At 44.9% G+C, this 21,198-nt stretch overlaps 1 long non-coding RNA gene across 1 annotated transcript; it reads left to right on the top strand.

Annotated features, from left to right (window-relative positions):
• The first annotated feature begins 860 nt into the window (after window positions 1-860).
• Window positions 861-8,785, top strand: LOC125619953. The gene is made up of 3 exons (XR_007351521.1): window positions 861-1,042; window positions 1,876-1,937; window positions 8,042-8,785. It is a non-coding gene; the product is annotated as an uncharacterized LOC125619953 (long non-coding RNA).
• Window positions 8,786-21,198: the final 12,413 nt, after the last annotated feature.

The following is a 21,198-nucleotide window of genomic DNA, read 5'->3' as shown; positions in this document are numbered from 1 at the left end:
GAGTGGTTGAACCAATTTGCAGTCCCACCAGCAATGTATGAATGCACCTTTTCCCCCACATTCTGGCCAGCATTTATTGTTGCCTGTATTCTTGATGATTGCCATTCTGACAGGAGTGAGATGAAATCTTAGGGTACTATTGATTTGCATTCCTCTAATTGCTAGAGGTGTTTAACACTTTTTCATATATTTGTTGATCAATTGTATTTCTTCATCTGTGAAGTATCTGTTCAGTTCCTTAGCCCATTTTTTGCTTGGGTTCTTTGTTTTTTTTTAGTTTTTTTGGTGTTAAATTGTTTTAGTTCTTTATACATCCTAGAGATTAATGCTTTATCAGGTAAAGATTTTCTCCCAATCTCTAGGCTCTCTCCTCATGTTATTAATTATTTCCTTTGCTGAGAAGAAGTTTTTAATTTGAATACATCCCATTTATTGATTCTTGGTTTTACTTTTTGCTTTTTAGGAGTCTTGTTAAGGAATTCAGATCCTAGGCCAATGTGGTGAGATTTGGGCCTATTTTTTTCTTCTATTAGGCACAGAGTCTCTGTTCTAGTGTCTAAGTCTTTGACCCACTTTGAGTTGATTTTTGTGGGGTGAGAGATGGAGGTTTAATTTCATCTTGCTACATTGCATTTTTATTGCTGGCTTATATATCCATATGCTTTCTCCCTTACTTTCAGTTTTTTCTTTTGTCTTGTGAGAAAATCTGTCTGTTCGCAAATTCTTCCTTTTGCTTAACCGATTCTTCTGTCCATACTCTACATTCATTTTTAATTCTGTCCATTGTATATTTCAGCTCAAGGCTCTTTCCTAAGTTATTCCAATCTTTCTGTTAAATTTGTTTACTGTTTCTGAACTGTTTCTCCTTATTTTCTTGCAGTTCAAGGGCTTTCTCAAACAGACACTTTGACTTCTCTGTTAGGCAGTTAACATCTCCGTGCTCCAGGTCAGCCAGTCCACCTGGCTCAGCCGTGTGGTGCAGGTGTGTTTCCTGGTCCTCATTCATCTTCATGGTCATGCATGATGTCTCTACATTGCACAGGTAGGTATTTGTTTTCGTCAGCCTTTTCACTGCTGTAAGTCAAAGACCTGACAAAAACAAGGTAGAGGAGGGAGAGTTTATTTGGGGCTCAAAGTTCCAGAGATCTCAGTCCATGGACATCCAGCTCCACTGCTCTGAGGCCAAGGTGAGGCAGAACAGTGTGGTTGAGGAACGCAGCTTAGAACACACACAGGGAGGAGAGAGGGAACTCCACTCACCAGGGACAAAATATGAACCCCAAGAGCTTGCCCTGAGTGACCTACCTCCTCCACGACACCCTACCCGACTACAAGTACCAGCCAGTTAATCCAGTAGTGGATTAATGCACTGGTCACACCTATAATCTAACCATCTCATGTCTGAAAACTCTTGCATCATCTCATATGTGAGTTTTGGAAGATACCTTGTATCTAAACTATAATAGAATTTCCTCTTTATTTGCTGTCTGGCTTTATCTGGGGACATCAGGTCCCTAAGCACACAACTGCTGCAGCTATTGCAGTGTTAGGGTGTGCCTTCAGCCCAGGACCACCAAGGCACTGCCCTGGATAGAATCCTAGGCACGAAGTTGACCCCACGCAGGCTGGCATCCCTACCTTTGGCTGCTGAGGTCTGGCTTTCACTGTGAAATGACTGGTGCTGAGGGTGTCTGAGCTGAGTCTGTTTTGTGGCTGCAGGGTGCAGTCCAGCACCTGGATGGGTGCGGAGGTTCAGTCTGCAGATGCTGGCCTGGACACAGGACCCTGGGTGTGTCTGGGGGGTGGAGCCTCTGGTGGGTGTGATGTTGAGTTTCCAGACAAAATTCTACGCTCACTTCTCTATTTCTCCCCCAGGTGAACAGCACCTGTCTGCACACTGTACTGGCAAGGGATGGAGGAGGGTTGTCATGGGCAAGGTAAGGCTGCCCCCCTCTCCTCCCCCAGCCGTCTCCTCTTGTTTTTATGATATGGTCTGGCACTGCGATCTCTAACCTGGTTCCGTTTGCTTAAGTAAAGGTAGTCTTTTGCAAGGGCAGGTGTCCAAACTGATGTTTCTGCAGAGGTTTGACTAGTGGAGAACCCCATTCCTCTGATTTTTTATTCCCTACCACCTCAGATTTTCTGTTTAAATCTTTAACTTATTTTTATTTATTTCTTTTTCTTTCCTTCTCTGTCCATTCTTTTATTCCCCCCCCCCCTCTTTGTTTTAAGTGTTGGAAATCAAACCAAGAGCCTCATGCAGGTCAAACAAGAATACTACCACTGACCCATGAACTCAGTCCTCTTTAAACCCTTTTGAGTAGATTCTTGTATATGGTGTGAAATAACAGGTCCAATTTCATTCTTTTGAATGTGGATGTCAAGTTTTCTCAGTTTAATTAAGATCAGTTTTTAAAAACTTACCCATCACTCTATATTTTAAGGGAACAATGATAAACGTGAACATACAGGAGAAATAAAAGTAGGAAGACAGTCAGCGGTGACTAAAGCAGAATTCTCCAAGTACACCCAGGGGAGCGACTCTTGATTTCTATAAAATGTAGACAATTATTTCCAGCTTCTCCGGTCCCAACCCTTCAGTTCTCCTGTAGGATACCCGGCCAAGGCTGTGTCTGGCTCTACAGAATCAACGTCTCATTTTGGGATAAAAAAGTGTGTGTGTGTGTGTGTGTGTGTGTGTGTGTGTGAGAGAGAGAGAGAGAGAGAGAGAGAGAGATAAATCAGTTAGTTTGGAAGTTTAACATTAAATGAGTGCAATCTTTCTGTTCCCCCTTAGGGGAAGCCAGGAAAGATACATAGTTTTTATTTTACTTCCAAAAAATACCCACTTAGCATAATCTTAAATATACTTGAGATTAAATAATCACCTACAACTTATCCTTCAAACATTGCTACATCTGCTTGAAGTAGGATGTATCTGGAGGAAGAATTTGTGCCCCAACAGAAAAAGATGGTGTCCCAAGCTGCCACCACCCAGCCTGAGCTGTCAGCGGATCCCTCTTGGCCCCGTTGACTGTGCTGAGAGGTAGACCCACTCACTGCAGGCAGTTTCTGTTGTCCCTACGCTGTCTCTGGAGTTGTCCGCTTGATGTTGCGAAATTCTGTTTTTGAGGTTAGAGCAGAAAAAAAGAAAATTGCCAAGAAATTGTCCTTTGGGCCACTCCAACACTTTGCACACATGTGGTATCTGTGCTCTGTTTTTCCGCTGTTGCTCTGTTTTACTTTGTTTTGTTTCAGCTTGGGGTGCAGGAAGTGCGGTGCAGCCCAGTTGCCGTTCTTGTAGAACCTTGTAGAAATATGAGGTCTAGACATTCGCCTTTTCAAGCTGAACTTTGCAATAATTTGCAGTTTCATGAAGTCTGACAGGAAGTTGGCTTCCAGATGTGGGCAGGGCAGGGCTGAGTCTGCCAGATGAGGTGGATGGACAGTAGAAGAGGAGAACAGCTCCAGGTGATTGACAGCGAGGGGTTCGCCCATGGATGGGATGTACTGGGTGATTCATCCTTCATTTATTTATTTAAAAATAGACACCTTCCTCCCGAAATATTTAAATATGGGGGAAAAAGTATTCTGTAATTTTTACTTTATTTTGCTAGTAATTTAACTTTGGTTTTGTAAAAATCTTGGGTAATGGTTTTTACAAACATGTCAAAATGAGAATCTCCAAGTGAAACTTGAGGGTCACGACTTCCTTCGAAAGTTCATTTCCATCCATTATTTGTCTGGAGGGATGTTTACTTTCCATTGGAAGGTGAGGTGATGGAGCCGTGACGCGCGGAATCTGACAGCAGGAGGGCTGAGAAGCTTGACAGGGTAGAGGGGTACCACTTCTGTCGGAGCCACACTCTGTCTTGACATCTGTCTTGGGAGGCGAGGCTGCGGCAAGGAGGCTGATGCCTGGGGCGGGATGTCAGTTGGGCATCTTCTTCCCTTCAATTATCCAGGAGCTGATAAAAAATAAAATAAAGTTTAAAATTTGACATGATTCACTAAGTTAGTCATCACAGTTTGCATGGAATTCAGTTGTGGAGCTCCGGCCCAGCCTCCCAGAGGAAGGGGCTAGATGTGCACTTTGGGAAGCACATTGGTTCTCTCGCCTGCTGGGGATTCCCTGACTGGGGCCAGCAGAGAAGAGGGGCCTGAAGAAGCATGGCTCCCAGAGGGAACCCCCCCACCCACCAGAGCCTCCACATGTGTGCCTTCCTTCAAGGTGGAATTTCTGACTTCAGAGAGCACGGTTCTCAGCACTGGGTTTGTGTTCCACGGCTTCACAGCTGTTATTACTGTGGTAGAGGCTGTCTCCACAGTCAGGTCTAGGCCCTCTCTCTCTTGGCACCGGAGCATTGACCAGACATGCAGTGCAGAGCTGCCCATAGCCAGGGGACAGGGAAACTATGGAGAAGGGCCCACACACTAAGCCAAGAGGCAATTAATTCATGCAGCCAGGAAGCATTTATATGGTCCCCTGATAGCTGGGAAGAGTGAGCACGGGAGTGTCCATTCAACTCCCCAGGTGCCACTTATGGTTCCAAGTGCACATTTTTATTCACACTGGTGAATAAAAAAAACAGTCATTGATTTTCTTCTTTTGGTAAAAATAATTGAGGCACATGAAAGAAAATGCAGACAAAAATAAAGAATATTTCTTTCACTCAAATAAGATCCCAGGCAGTAAATATGCTGCTGTCTTTTTGTCAGGCACAGAAACACAAGCATAAATAAAAACAGGATCATATTTTATATACTGTTTTGCATCTAAACTTTCTCAATTAAAATATCACAAGCATTTTTTTATGCTACCTTGTGTTCTTAGAGACACACCCTCCTGTTAGGAAACTGACTAGCCCTTCTTTCACTCTTAGATGTTCAGTGAGTTGGGGATTTTTTGCAATTAAATGCTACTATTGGTAATTGTGCACCTTGATCTTTGTTTGAAACTTCAATCAATTCTTTAGCACGTATCTCTAAAAATGAAGTTCTCTGCTTTTGAAAAGTCTTTTCATAAATATTGTCAAATTTCACCCCCAAAATTTATACTAATACATACATGCTCCATTGGTTAATGAAGATTTTATATCTCCATCTGCTCACCAACATTGAGTATTTTAATGAAAACATTCAAAACAAATATTGCAAATGCTCCTTGGGTAGATGAAGATGATCATTTGTCTTATTAGCATTTCCTTAGCCACAAACTGTCATTTTTCTTGCTTTTGCTCCGGCTGGTCATTCAATGCTCTGTCACTGTGCTGTCCAGCATCAGAGCCACTTGCTGAATGTGGCTGCTCAATTGAAGTGCAGAAACAATAAAATGGCATTTTAAGTGTAGTTCCTTAACTTTGTCAGGGTCATAGGGGCTCAATGCTCCAGGGTCCCTAGGGGCTACGGCTAGTATAGGTCTGGGCCATGTCCCTACTTGCAAAACGTTCCAGAGGACAGTGTTTTGCATGTCCTAAGGTGAGTTCTGTGGCCATCCTCAGGAATGTGACTTCCCTGAGGTGGGGCCTTACAGGTTCAACCGGTGTTAAGGTAATTTTCAGAAATCCAAGAGCAACTGGATCTCCTTTGTAGATGGGACATGGTAATGTGACAGATACTTAATAGACTATCTAAGGTTTTAGGGTTTCTCTTAGTTTCATTGAAAGCAGCTTGAGCCATTCTGTCTAGTGTGGGCATTGAGACTTGGCAAAGAAAAATAAGACAGTGGGAAAGACCAGGGTGTGTTGTGACACACTTGTTGTTAGTCCAGACTCACTTTGAGATTCATGGTTCAAAAGACTTTCCATCTCCTATCTCCCATCTTGATGACAGAGGAGGACCCCAGCGCGGGGTCAGGCTAACTCGTGAGGACAAGTATGATCCTTCCGATCCCCGAGGGCACCTAAAGCCATGCTGAGGCCAAGTGGCCAAGCTGAGGCTCCCATCCAGGTCTCTGCTTTCCTGTTTGCATTTCTTCATGTCAGCTTAGCTTTGAGAACACCCAGAAACACCTTCCTAGGAAGAATCTCAGAACAGACTTGAGATTTGTCTTCTCATAAGGAAATGTCTCATTGGAGCTTTTTGAGACTGATGGCCTCATATTCCAATTTCGTCATAAGAATGTGGGCGAGGTGTTTCCGGCAGCACCTCTCCCCCGTGCAGAGGTGTTCTCAGCCTCTGTGGAGCAGATGCCACCCTCCGCCTCCTTCCCTGCAGCACCCTGAGCATTTACCATGAATGTTCTTCGCAGCCAAGGCCTGTTCAGGGCAGAGATGGGGTGCAGTCTCTCTTCCCAAGTCATCCTTTAGGAGCAGAAGAGCAAGGGGCCTCCGTGGATGGGGGCTGTGGGTTTAGGGACCACAGCGCGAGGAATCACACTGGCCATGTCTGTCACATGGCAGAAAGCTGGGGGTTGTACTATTAACATTTCAATCAGAATCATTAGCCTTATGTGGTTGAGTAGTGTCTATGCCTTTAATGGAATGTACTCAACTGCTTCCCACCCTGGGCACATCCCAGGCAGTGCTACAGCTGGACAGGATGGACCCCAGAGGCTGCCCCATTGCATGCAGACGTGGCCTTGCACCAAGGTGTCGTCTGCTGGGACCCTTCTTCCTGCACGTGGGAAGCTCCGAGCACTGAGGAAGCCCAGTGTGGACACCCTTTTGACAGGCCCTTCCTACTGTCAGCTGGAGGTCTGTCTGAATGTCCTCCAGGAGGCCTGTGGTGTGCTGGCCCGTGAGGAAATCTCTGTTGCTCACTCAGGGCCTCTGCCTGGCGGGACGTGCACACACCGGCTCTTGGCCCGCGCCTGGCCTCGGCAATGTGGCGGCCCCTCCTGTGGGGCTGTTGTCTGGCAGCGCACGGGAGCAGCTCAGCCTGGGCCAGGACTTTAGAGAGAAGGCCTTAAGGTGAAGGAGCCATGGTCTGAGCCACATGCCCCGCTGGGTTTCCAGTTGTCTATGGTCTGGTGACAACCAAGCCACAGCACACCTGAGATGACCAGTTCTGGGCTTTCATGACCTATCCAGGCTCATTACAGGACTTGGAGTCCCAGGTGCTTCCTCCCTCCTGGGAGGTCTGGGGGTGCCTGTCCTGCTCTACTCTGGAAGGTGAGCCGACTGCTTTCTTAATGTCTTCCTGCAGAAGTGGCCCTTTTTGGTTTGATCTGTTGTGACCACATGTTCCTGGGGTGAGTCAGGTGATTGCACCTCACAGGTGAATGTCACCCACACAGGCCTCTGGCTTCGGGGAGGTTGCAGCTCCACAAGGCTGTGCTGGGCCGTAGCCTGCCCTCCTGCTGGCTTTCCTGTTGTGTTGTGCTGAGCCCAGAGAAGCTCCCAGTGTGTGCTTCTGGGCCCTCTGGCTGGTACTGGGGAGGCCGCAGGGTGGTCTCTAATCCAGGGCTTGGATGCAGACTTGGTAGCCGCCTGACAGAGGTGGGGTGCCAGGTAAGAAGGGCCCAGGAAGGCCCCCAGAGAAGCCCTGTAATCCCAGCCTGGGTGTCTGTGTCAGGGCTCAGAGAGGAGGGCAGGCGCAGACCCCACCCCCAGCATATTTACAGAAGGCCTGAGAACATTCTGTCTCCAAGGGAATGCTCTTCAGATTCTTTATGGTCCATTAAAAGGGTAGGAGAGTATTAAATAAATTTTATCTGAAATCTGAAGTACCCAATGAGTAGGATAAATGTTTGGCTTTATTTTTGTGGTGTTGAGAGATGTCTTTGATTTCTAGTGCTTGCTAATCTTTTCGTTTTCCTGAGTACAGGTAATTCTATTATAAATTAACAAGGGAAAGTTAACCAACAGTGGGATTTTAATTGCAGATAATTACTTGGAATGCCAAAGTATTTTACAATTGAGATAATTTGCCTGAAAGTGTTGGTGTTTAGTGAATAGAATTTATGGTAATTCCCTTGTTTTCCCCCAACTGCCTGGTAATCTTTGTCACAAGGAAGTGGAAGAGCTCGAGGAATTCTCAACTGAAGAGAAGCCATACATGAAAGTGCTTAAAATGTATCTGTTTGTCTTTGTTTCAATAGGAATCCAAAACAAAGTTAATCTGATCAAGGAGGATCAATAGAAAAGTCAGTGAAGATTCCCGTTTCTTTGAAGCTGGCAAAGGCAGGAAATAATCCTCCCAAACAATGGAGCCTTTAATTCACCCGCTCCGACATTGAACGCCATTGTGAAGCGAGATTTGCTGGGTTTCAGGTTCTCTCTCATCTGGGTGGAACAAGCAGGTGCAGCAGTGGAGGGGACCTCTGCGATTACACTGTCGCCACTCCTGGCCAGGCCAAGTCGGTATTAATCCAGCTGCACCCGTGCGACGGTGGAGTTCCTGCGAGGTCTGGCTGCCCCTCCTATTATGGTACCTGCAGGGACTTCTTGTACCTGTGACTCGGTGTCCAGAGAGGAAATGGAAACTAGCAAAGGAGTTCAGGTTCACCTCTGGAAAAGGAAAATTCACTAGGTCTCTGACCTGGCCATGAGCCGAGTGGACACACATATTCTAGAGCAACCAGGGAGGGGGGCACTGCCTGCCTCCAGGTCATGGACACTGAGCTCCCCAACCCTGTCACACGTGTGGCTGGCTCCCCCAGCCACACCCTGCCCTTGGCCAGCCCTGGGCCAGGAACTTTGCTCTCCTTCTCTGACAGCGTCCCCTCAGGAGGGGGACAAGCAGGCCCTCCTGCTTTTCTGTTCTTTTATGTCAAGATCAGGGTCTGGGCTGGCAGACCCAGGAGAAGACGGTGGCCCGATTCTCTGGGCCCAACACAGCGCAGGTTCAGGTTCACGCCAGTTGGTGTGAAAGCAGAGATGTGCAGGCTCCCTCTGCCCCCCAGCATGATTTCTCTTAGCGACAGTTTCTCACCTTCCTCCCTCACAATTAACATCCTCTGGAGCCCGCCATGAATCAGACCCTGTAGTGGGCTCCACGAAAGCAGAGAGTCAAGAGCTCGCTCCCAGGAACGTAGAATGGAAAACAGGAGTGGCATGCTGTGGAAGGCGCGCAGAGGGCGTGGTGTGGCAGGGACCCCAGAGCTCAGCTCAGCCTTCCCTAGCTGGCTATGGGACCATGAGCCGTCAGTCACATTGTGACTGGGAAGGCCTTTTGGGTTGGGAAACCGCGTTCAGTGACTCACAGGACTTGAGCAGTACAGGAGGTGTGATGGCTGCAGGGTCAGGCTGGGGTCCAGTGTGAGGAGTCACAGTTCAGGACGGGTGGGAAGGGCCATCCACGCATCATATTTCATCTTTCCCAGCGTGAACACAAGGAAACTGACTCAGGAATTTACAGCACTGTGGCTTGACTCCAGAGTACTGGCTTAGACCTTGGGTCAACAGAGAAAAAAACATATCAAGATACTTGCATGAGCAGCTCTAAATGGCCAGTCTTCCTGATGATAGCCAGTAAGGGTATATTTCAAAACAGAAATGCAGTCTTCTCACCCGGGTTTTGACACTTCGGGACTGGAACTCATGGCCCTGTCCCTTATCTGGCCTGTCCATCTGCCGTTGCCTTCAGTCTTGTGGCTCTGTAGTCCTGTCTGATGCCCTGATTATAGGAGAGCCATTGAAGAAGAGGCCAAGGGAGCAGAGCTCCCCAAGTGCTTGTCTGTGGGGTAGCAGAACTCCGTTGGCTCAGTCAGTACACACTGGGTCAGCTCGTTGACTGTCCAGGTGGAGTTCTTCACACAGCAGGCCTGTGAAACTCTTGCCAACAGAGGCCTTTGCCCACCGAGTGCTGCTGTCTTGCTGCTGCCGAGCTCTTTCCTGAGTCACGCCTACCCTTCAGCAAGGCCTGCTGCTCCCAGGATTGCTGCCTGTCCATTAGCAACTTGAAGTAACCCTCCACTTCCCTCCTTCTTGCAGGCTCAGTACCTTCAAAGCATCATGCTGTCTTGGCTCACCTGGCCGGCCTTTGGTGTGCAGAACAACCCTAGACACCTCTCCTTTGAGCCTTGGATTCTTGTCATGTTACACAAGAATCTCTCCCCAGAGTGCCTTTGCCTGGACTGTCCAGGTCCTGACCAGCCCGACCCTCGAAGTCTGGTCTGTGCCCTCCCTCCAGGCTGCCTCTAGTGGCTGTGCCTCCTTCACCAGCTTAAAGGGCCTCAAATCACAGCCTTGCTGTTTCACAAATGGCTGTGGGACCTTTGATTAAGCCATTTCATCTTCCTCTCTTTGCACTTGTCTCCGCCCTTGCAGGTCTCATTTGAAGCTAATGAGACCTGGCCAAGCCGTGATCTTCCTTTAACTAGGAGTCCCAGAGTGAGCTGCGTCACTGCCCCACGTCCTCTGGGTTTTGCTTTCCAGCTCCTGGGTGTCTCAGGCAGCAGCTGTCCCAGGGGTTTTATGTGGCCTCTAAGTTGACTCTATATTTTCTTAAGGCTGATTATTATTATTTTTTTTAAGTTTTCTTTGAGTTAAATATTTTCTTCCTAGTTTTAAGTCTGTCCTTTTGAAATGCATTGTTTCTGAGTTACCCTAGGGCAGTGCTCAAGGTTTCCCAGCAGACTGTGTGCTGGCCCTGGTCCTGGGGGGGTGCCCTGACTCCTCTCCAGTCACCTCCTGGCCAGAGGGGCTCATCCCATTTGGACAGTCATCCACTGACTCTCCTACAAGGCCAGATGATGGGGACTTCCTATGACTCCCATGGACACAGAGGCAGAAGCTTCCAGATGGGCTGATAATGAGCCAGGACGTGAAGAGGCTGCAGAGTCTTTGCCAGCCTTCTCTCCAGAAGCCACGTCCCCTGCTCCATGGACTGCAGGCCACAGGTGGAGCTGTGTCTCTGTGGAGTCTACAGAGGTTGCAGGCAGCTGGTTCTCCCTCGAGTGCACACCTGAGAGAAGGTCAGAGGCAACAGCCACCCTACAGCCCCACTGTGAGATGGCTCAGGTGGCGGGGGCTCTGTGAGGGCAGGACGATGAGTGGTCCCCTTGGGGTGTCCAGTGGCATCTGACCTTCATCTCTGTTGCTAGAGGAAACCATTTGGCTGTGTGAGTTCTAGTCTCTGAATCATAGTTTTCAGTTGACATTCCAACCCTGCTTCTGAGGAAGAATTGAAGACTTCCCACCTTCCAATGCACGCCTGGGCTTGTGGGGGAGAGCCAGACCCTTCAGAATGTCATGGGGCTGACACAGGGAAAGAGGGACCCTCCCAGCTGCTGAGCGAGGCCCCTGGAAAGCCAGCTCCTCTTCCGGCACGGCACTGAGGCCACTTCTCCTTGAGTCTCCTTTCCTATAGCACGTGAAAGCCAGCCCAACACCTGCCCTGCAGCGTGAGGGGTGCAGATAGCTGTCCTCCAGGCAGTGCTCACCTGTGCCCAGGCCATCAGCTGTGGACAGACACAGGAGGTCACTGTGATAAGGGGCCCTCCGGTGTAATCCTCTGGGAAGGGTGGTGGATCTGGGGACTCAGGTAACTGCACACCTTTGACTACGTAGCTAGGTTCAGGTCTGATATTGTGGGCCTACAAATTTCTCATAATATTGACAAGAAACATAGCTTGGACTCTGCTTTATCACCTTTTACAGTGTAGCGATTCTTAAGGGCTGGCAGCTGGTTTTAGCAAAGAGCCTGTTGGAAACCAGTGTGAGCCCCATTCAACACATTTGGGTGCACATGTAGATTCAGCTGTCCATGTCAGTGAGTAGCTGCCAAACAAACCAGCCCTCCAGTTCCTACAGAGCACCAAGCGCGTCTTCTGCTAATCACCCCCAAGGACATGTTTCCTGGGAGAATGCTCTCCTACTGCACACATGATCACCCCGAGGCGCTCTGCATCCCCAAGCAATGGTGTCAGAGTTAGTTTTCAAATTATAAACACAAGTATTCTTTCTGCCCCATTCTTGTGGTGGTCAGGGCCACCAGTGTAAGTTCATGTTTCAGAGCTAAATGAAACTATGGGAATGTGTATCCAAAAATCATGAGGAAATTTTGGCTGTGGTAGGTGAGCATTCAAACTGGGCAAGAGTCTCTCGGAGTGTGGGGTCAGCTTCCCCTGCAGATTGCCCCAGGAAGCCATGAGTGGTAGCAGAGTGGGGGCAAAGCCGGACGTCCTTCTCCTACTGCTCCCAGCTGGGTGCTGGTGCTGTGCTTGCTGCTGTCTCACAGTCAAACTGCACCCTTGCCCGGAATCTCCCTGGCTCTCCTTGGCATCCCTAACCCTGCCGCTCAGCCCCACTACCCTCATTTCCACAACTGAAGTTACACTAGATGCTAAATCATGAAATATGCTCCTGGTATGTTGAACACTCCCAGGAGCATTTCACTTTCAGTCTACATCGTTCCAAACGCCTACCTGAGTAACAATAGCTACATTTATACCCAGGTAAGGAAATGAGGCCTGCAGGGCACCACAGACTCCTTTCAGGACAAGGGAAGGAGCGACTGGGTACCACACCACACTGGGATTCTGTGTCTCCATGGGACCTTGCTCGACTGTGTCTTCCTCCTCCACTGAGGGTCCTTTATCTGGGTTGGGGACACTGGGATTCATGGGCTCCTTATGAAGACAGCAGATCCTTGACTACAGAGGTTGCTGGCTGGACACGTTCTTAGTCACACTTGGTTCGCCCAATCCCAGGCCCATTTTATAGATGGAGACAGACACAGAGAGTCAGTAAGCTATAGCATATGACACAGGCTGCAGTCACATAAAAGCGCTGCCCCAGGGGTCACACCAGCCCTTCGGCATCACGGGGGGCCTCCTGATCATGAAAGAGAGACCCACCATCCATTCTCCTGTTGGTGACGTCAAGCTCCTGCTGAGTGATTGGCCCCAGCGGGTACTGGGGAATGAAGATGGGTGTCTGCTCTGCTGAGACTCCAAGCTCAGCAGATGCCACTGGACACATTGACCATGGCTGTGGAAGGCTCGCTGGGAACTAGGCAAACCTCCAGTCTCAGAGTCCAGGCCTCTCCAAGTCCCTGAGGGGCTGCAGTTGTGTTCACAGGGACTCATGTTCTCAATACCTTGCAAAAGTAAAACTTGAGGCTCGGTCACTTAAGTCCTTTCATTGTACAGTCATGACCAGCAGTTTCACTGCCCTTAGAGACACACCTTTTCATGCCTTCCTCCCCGAACCCCAGCAAGCACCCTTCTTGTCTCCTTCATTTCACCTTTTCCTAACTTCCCAGAGCTGGAACCGTGTACCCTGAGTCTGTCCCTGTGAGCTCTGTCACTGAGGGCCATGCACTGAAGGCTCCAGGTTTTCATGGCCACGGGGCTCCTTTCTTCTTAGTACTTAGTGGCTCCCAAGGTTTAGAGATTGTGAATTAAGCTGCTCTACACCTCAGTGTGCAGGTTTTGAGTGACGTAACTTTTCCAATCTTTTGGAGAAATACCAAGGAGCCTGGTTGCTGACTGCAGAGTGGGAGTGAGGTTAGGTTCCTGAGAACCTGGCAGACTGCATCGCACATTCCCTCCAGGTCCAGCAGGAGCTCCCGTGCTGCACTCTCCAGCTGACTGTGATGTTGCCAGCGCTCCATCTTCAGCCTCGTGAGAGGTGTGCAGCGTGATCTCGTTTTAATTCTCATTTCTCTGATAACACATGATGGGGAATATCTCTTCACATGATTGTCTTCTGTGGTGAGGTGTCTGTTAATGTCTTTAATCCATTTTTTAACTGTGTTATTTGTTTTGGTTTTTTTTAGTTTTGTGAGTTCTTCATATATTTTGGATAAGTCTTTTATCAGATGTTTTCTTCAAACATTTTCCCCAATCTATGCCTTCTCTCTGTATTGTCTTGACAATGTCTTTTACAAAAAAAAAATTTTTAAAAATTATAATAAAATTAAGCCTATGATTTTTTTAAATGTACCAAGCATTTGGTGTCAGATCTAAAAAGGCAACCCCAAACCTAAGGCCATCAAGATCTTCTTCTGTGTTCTAAGAGTTAGAGTTTGGGTTTTGCATTTAGGTCTGTGGTCCATTTGGGGGGGTTTGCACTTAGGTCTGTGGTTTTGTAAGGCATCAGGGCTGGATCTGGATTCTTTTCTTGGCATGGGTGTCCTGTTGTTCCTGCACTGTTTTGTTGAACGATGCTCTTTTCTCAATTGCATTGACTTCACTCCTTTGTCAGGGATCAGCTGAAGCCATTTATCTGTGTCTGGGCTCTGTTCTGCTCCAGTGATCTCTTCACCTATTCCTGTGCCAAAACCAGCCTGCCAGGATTACTGTAGCTTTATAAGTAGTCATCACGATGGGGAGTGTCAGTTCTCCAACATTAATCTTTTATTTCAATATCATATTGGCTAACCTGAGTGATTTGCTTCTCCATAAAAAAATTTTACAATCAGTTTGTTGATATCCATGAAATAATTACTCAGAATTTTCACTGGGATTGCCCTGATTCTATAGATTAAGTTCAAAAGAACTGATATCTGCACATTATTGAATCTTTCTATCCATGAACATGGGATATCTCTCCCTTTTCTATGGCTTTTTTTTTTATTTCTTTTAACAGTTTTTTAAAAATCTATTTTATTTTATTATTTATTTATTTTTTACTCCTCCTTCCATAGAACTTTTACATAACTTGTTGTATTTATACCTGAGCATTTTACCTTTGAGGTATATAGTGTAATTGTTATGATTTTTTTTGTTGTTTTAAATTTTAGATTTTACCTTTTCATTGCCAGTATATTAGGAAGCAATCAACTTGTGTATATTAACATTATATCCTTCTTTCTTATTGTAATTGTTCATTAGTTACAGAAGATTTTTTTGTTGTTGACTGTTTTGGGACTTCTACATAGAAAGTTACATCATCTGTGAGAAAAGGCAGTTTTATTTTTTTCTTTCCAAGTTATACACCTTGTATTTTTTTCTTGTCTTTTTTATTGTCTAGAACTAGAACTGGTCTTAGTTCTAAAATGGTTAGAGGGGGATATATTTGATTCTTGACTTCTTTGTGATCTCAGTAGAAAAATTCTAGTTTGTCACTATTAAATGTGATGTTGGCTGTGAATTTTTATTTTTATCAAGTTGAGAAAGTTCTCTATTTCTAACTTAATGATTTTTTTAAAAATCAGAAATGAATATTGGGTTTTGTCAAATTCTTTCTCTGCTTCTATGATATAATCGTGATATTTTTTCTTTAGACTACTGATTTGGTGCGGTATAATAATTTATTTTTCAGTGTTGAATTAACCCTGAATATCTGAAATAAATAAATTCCACTTGTTTATGGTGTATAATTTATTGTTAGATTAAACTTGCTATTTTTTCCCATATGTATGTCTGAGATATATCAGTCTGTAGTCTTATTTTCTTAAGATGTCTTTGTTCATTTTGGCATTATGGTAAAAGTTACCATATCACATAAGTTAGGAAATATCTTTCTACTGTCATATTCTGGAAGTTATTGAATAAAATTTGTATAATACTGACCTTAAATTTTTGTAATAATTCTCCAGTAAGTTTGTCTGAGACTATAGTGTTTTATTTTGAAAGATTTGACAGTATTGATACAATCTCACATGCACATATAAACACACAGACAGATTGCCTATGTCTTCTTTTGTAAATTTTGGTAAGTGTTTTCTTTCAGGGGATTGTTACATTTATATTGAGGTTATCAAATTTGTGAGCATACAGAAGTTTATGGTATTTATTATCCTTTTAATGTGCATGGGCTTTGTAATAATGTGTCTTGTGTCTTCTTGTTTCTGATATTAGTATTTGTGAACTTTCTCTCATTTTTCTATTACCTTATAAAGAGTCTTATTGATTTATTGATCTTTTTGAAAAACCTGTTTTTAGCCTTGTTTATTTTCTCTGTTGACTTTCTGTTTTCAATAATTACTGCTATATATATATATATTTTTCTTTTATCTTTTTCTTGAACTCTGGGTCTCACATGCAAGAAAAGCACTTTGCCATGTTGTTATTCCTCGCCATTATTACTTTTTATATTGACACAAGGTAGTTGCCCAGGCTAGCCTTGAATTGGAGTTCCTTCTGCCTCAACTAGGATTACAGGTGTGTACCACAACACCCAAAAGTTCTAATTTTTATCTTTTTTTTTTCTTCTTCTTGCTCTGGATAAAATTTGCTATTTCTTTTCTAGTATATTAAGGTAAAGATTTATATGGTTAATTTTAGATATTTCTTCTTTTCTAATATATATATTCAATGATATAAATTTTCATTTAAATATTGCTTTCACTGATCAAGTGAAATTTGATAAGTTTCATTTTCCTATTCATTTTATTTAAAATATTTTAAAATTTCCTTGAGGTTTCTTCTTTGACACCTTTGTTATGAGAGTTTGTTGCTAAATGTTCAAGTATTGGGGGATTTTACAGCTGTTTTTTCATTATTGTTTCTAGTTTAATTTCCTCTTGTCTGAGAGCAGTCATTGTGGTATACCTCGGCCTTTATGTTTGTTAAGATGTGCTTTATGGGCCAGAAGGTGGTCTATTTTGGTGAATGGTGTGTTACAGCTTGAGAAGGATGTGTATTCTGCTCTTGTTTATGAGATATTCTATAGATGTCAATTAGGTCCAAATGATTGATGCTGTTGTTGAGTTGAACTATGTCTACATTTATTTCCTGCCTGCCTGTCCTGCCCATTTTTGGTAGTTATGGGTTGAAGTATCCAGCTATGGTACTGGTTTTGCCAATTTCTCCCTGCAGTGTTGTCAGTTTCCGTCTCGAGCCGTTTGATTCTTGTTGTTAGGCACGTGTACCTAAAGGACAGTTGTGTCTTCCTGGAGAATTGCCTTCTTTTTAATTATGTTATGCCCCACTTTACCCCTGGTAACGCTCCACCTAAAACAACTATAACTCCTCCCACATTCTTTTGTTTGTTGTTCTGCATTTTTTTATTTTTGGTTTTTAAGTCTCTTTACATTTAAAATGTATTTTGAATAGACAGCATATAGTTGTGTCTTGTTTTTTGGTCCACTTTTGCAATCTTTGTCATTTAACTGTTGTTTTAGTTCATTGACATTTCAAGTGATTAATATGCATAGATTAGTATTCATTTCTATTTTCTAATGTTTGCTCTCATTCTTTTTTTTCTATTTTTTTCTTCCACTATTTTTCTTCCCTTTATGTTTTAGTTAAGCATTTCATATGATTCCATTTTATCCCTTTTCTTAGCATGCTAATTATTTTACATTTCTTAGTGGCTGTTTTAAAGTTTGCTGTATATTTTTATGTCTAACCTAAATCCACCCTCAAATAGTGCTAAATCACTTTATGGATACTACAAGTATCTTCTAGTAACAAAATACTCTTAACTCCTTCCTCTCACCCTTTGTACCATTGTTACCATTCTTTTCACTTCTACACAAGCGCGCACACACACACACACAAGCTCACACACACAAACACACAAACACACACAAATGCACACAAGCACATACAAACACACACCCAAACACACACACAAACACAAACATATTTTCAAATGCATTGTTGATATCATTATTATGAATATAATATTGTTAGGTCAATTTAGAATAAGAAAAATGAAAGTTTTATTTTAGCTCCTTCTACTTCTTCTCTGATGTTCTTCCTTTCTTCAAATCTGTTTCTGATCTATTTCATTTTTCATCACTCTAAAACACTTAGCGTTTCTTGAAGGGCATATCTATCAGAAAGACATTTTCTCATTTTTTTTTTTTGCTTTGCTGAGGTCTTTACTTCTTTTTAAGGTTTGAAGGATAATTTTTGAGCTTCAGAATCACAGGTTGATGTTGTATTTTCTCTCTTAACAGTTAACGTATTTTGTTCCAGTCCCTTTTTGCTTTGGTAGTGGCTGAGAAGCCATACATTATATTACATTACTTTTGCTCCTGTATAGGAAGGTGTTCTCCCTTCTGGAATTCTGTCTCTGATTTCCTTTAGAGTGGATATAGTATGACAAAGAGTACTGTTTGCATTTTCTTTCTTTTTGAAATTTATTCTGTGTTGTGTTCTCTGAGTCTGGATCTGTGCCTTGCTGTCTGACATTAGTTTAGAGTAATTTCTCAGTCACTGTTGTTTAAACACTTATTTTGTTCCTTTCTTTCTTTTTACCCCCTTCTGGAATTCTCATTTCGTGTGTATCACATCTTTTGTAGACATCCCGTAGTGTTTTGTATACTTCGTTCTAGTTTTTTCTCCAGTCTCTCTTTGTTTTTCAGTTTTGGTAAACCACTGACATATCCTCAAGTCCACAGATTCTTTTTTTAGCAGTGTTCAGTCTACTAATAATCCCAGCATCTTTTTTATTTGTGATATGTTTTTTTTTAAAATTTAAATATGATAGTGGGATGCATTATAATTCTTATTACACATATAGAGCACAATTTTTTATATCTTTGGTTGTATACAAAGTACATTCACACCAATTTGTGTCTTCATACATGTACTTTGGATAATAATGATCATCAAGTTCCACCATCCTTTCTTTTTTTAAAGTTTTTTTTAAATATTTCCATTTTATTTTTATTTTTTTTATGTGGTGCTGAGGATCGAACCCAGTGCCTCACGCATGTAGGCAAGTGTGCTACCACTTGAGCCACATCCCCAGCCCCCACCATCATTTCTAACCCAGGCCCCCTCCATTCCCCTCCAACCCCTCTGCCCTATCTAGAGTTAAACTGTGGAGCCAACCTACATGCCCTTCAATAGATGAATGGGAAAAAAATGTGCCATATATACATGATGGAATATTATTCAGCAATAAAAGAGAATAAAATCATGGCATTTTCAGGATGGACTTAGAGAAGATAATGCTAAGGGAAGTTAGCCAATCCCCAAAAACCAAATGCCAAATGTTTTCTCTGATATAAGGAGGCTGATCCATAGTGAGATAGGGAGAGGGAGCATGGGAGGAATAGGGAACTCTTGCTATGGTGTTTTTGATTTGTCATGTGTTGGAATCTTTCCTATAACTTCCATCTCCTGCTTACATGGTTTTGTGTTCTTCTATACTGCTGACTTTGTCCAGTAGAGTTCTTGGCATATCAATCATAGTTTTAAATTCCCAGCCTGATAGCTTCAACATCCTTGCCATATCTGTTGGCTTCTGTGCTTGCACGGCCTCTTGAAATTGTGCATTTTGCCTTTTACTATGCCTTGTAATTTAAAAATAGCTGGACCTACTGTGCTGCATAAACAGAACTGCTGCAAATTTGGCCACAGGGCTCTGTTGGTGAGGTGTGGGGAGGGAAGCCCTCTGTGACCCCTTGAGTAGCTCTCTTAGTTGGTGACCTGTGCCTCTGACCTATGCATTTCACAAGTGCTTCTCAGTTTTTTCCTTCCCCTCCCGGCTGGTGCAAGTTGAGTGGAGTGGGATAGACTGAGTGTGTCTGTTTTAGTTGGCTTTTTTTTTTTTTTTTTTTTTTNTTCTACTTCTTCTCTGATGTTCTTCCTTTCTTCAAATCTGTTTCTGATCTATTTCATTTTTCATCACTCTAAAACACTTAGCGTTTCTTGAAGGGCATATCTATCAGAAAGACATTTTCTCATTTTTTTTTTTTGCTGCTGTGACTAAAAGATGTGACCAGAACAATTTTAAAGGAGGAAAAGTTTATTTGAGGGCTCAGTTTCAGAGGTCTCAGTCCATAAACAGCAGGCTCCGTTCCTCGGGGCTCCAAGTGAGGCAGAACATCATGGTGGAAGAGTGTGGCAGAGGGACGAAGCAGGGAGAGAGACTCCATTGGCCAGATACAATAGTCACCCAATTCCCACCTCCTGCAGCCTCCTCCTCTCAGGAGCTGTGAGGTGCCTGGGACACTCCTTCCTACCTCTCAGGAGCTGTGAGATGCCAGAGACCCACTTGCCTACCTCTCAGGAGCTGTGAGGTGCCAGGGACCCTCCTGCCCACTTTTCAGGAGCTGTGAGGTGCCAGGGACCCACCTGCTACCTCTCAGGAACTGTGAGATGCCAGGGACCCAGCCTTTCCACCTCTCAGGAGCTGTGAGTTTCCAGAAACCCCCCGCCCACCTCTCAGGAGCTGTGAGGTACCAGGCATCCACCCTGCCCACCTCTCAGAAGCAGTGCAACGCCAGGGACCCCTATGCCCACTTCTCAGGAGCTGTGAGGTGCTAGGGACCCACCTGCCCACCTCTCAGAATCATGACTGGGCCACAGCAGGGCTCATGGTGCTGTGGACTTAGAGTCAGGAAACATGGGCACATGGCCGTAGCAGGGTCACGGGCTGGTGTTCCTCTGTGCTTCTCCTCAACTGGGCCCTTTGGCTTCGTTTTCAGAAATATGATTGTATTCTGACAACCAGAATAACACCGACGAGGGAGTGTTGTAGACTCTGTGTTTGACTCCGTTGCTTTGGGTTAGGCATAGTAATCTGTCGTCCAATGTCTGTTGCAGAACTTTTCTGAGGTCCTCAGAATTTATCAAGCCTTTCCGGTATGCTTACTATTGACCCTTGATCCCAAGTGTGGTACACTCTTGCTTATAGGGAGGAGTCTCCAGCAACTCATTCCGGGAGAAAATGGAGACAATAATCCAGGATTCCAGATCGTTCTACAGGAAAGGAGGGAGGGGCCAGTGTCTCTCTGAGGTTGGAATTTTAGGGCTCCTAGGGTTGGGGTGTTTTGTGGGTTGTCAGCGATATCGAGTTTATTGGCTGTGTCCTCCCTGGACTTATGAGGACAGACTCCAGGACAGCCTGCGCCCTGGCATGCTCAGAGATCCAGGCTGTGCTGGCCCGGGGGCAGTCTATCAGCAGCCAGGCACGACGACAGATAATAACGACACGGCAAAATAAAAAACGTTATTTATCTCTGCTCCAGTGTCACCAACCTGTTATTTTATTGTTCTTCAGAATAATGGGATTTATGAAGGCCATTCATCCTCAGTCGCAGGGAGAGTGCTGTGCTCGAGTGAAGAGTGCGCCTGATGCCCAAACGCTCAGGCCCCTGAAGACGGTTGGAGGACTCCTCTCCAGAACGCCGTCTCCCGACCTGTGGAGTGAAAGCTGCCCTTCCAGGACAGCAGGGCGCCTGCAGTGCAGCTGGTCAGGCAGGGGTGGAAAACGCCACAGCTCCGTTTCTGCAAACCTGAAGGTCGCGTGGCCTCGATCAAATCCCAGATGCCAAGTGACATGGGAACTGCTGCAGATGCGGGAAGCTGCTCTGACACTGGGAGGCCACTGGACTCAGAAAAGGAAGGACTCCCAGGCTGTGATGATGGACGTGCCTTTGGGGAAGACTCAAACCCACGCAGCA

The sequence above is a fragment of the Marmota marmota genome, unplaced genomic scaffold, assembly GCF_001458135.2.
Source record: "Marmota marmota marmota unplaced genomic scaffold, marMar, whole genome shotgun sequence".
Lineage (NCBI taxonomy): Eukaryota > Metazoa > Chordata > Mammalia > Rodentia > Sciuridae > Marmota > Marmota marmota.
The sequence above is the reverse complement of the archived record's forward strand: the minus strand, read 5'-3'. Positions and strand labels throughout refer to the sequence as shown.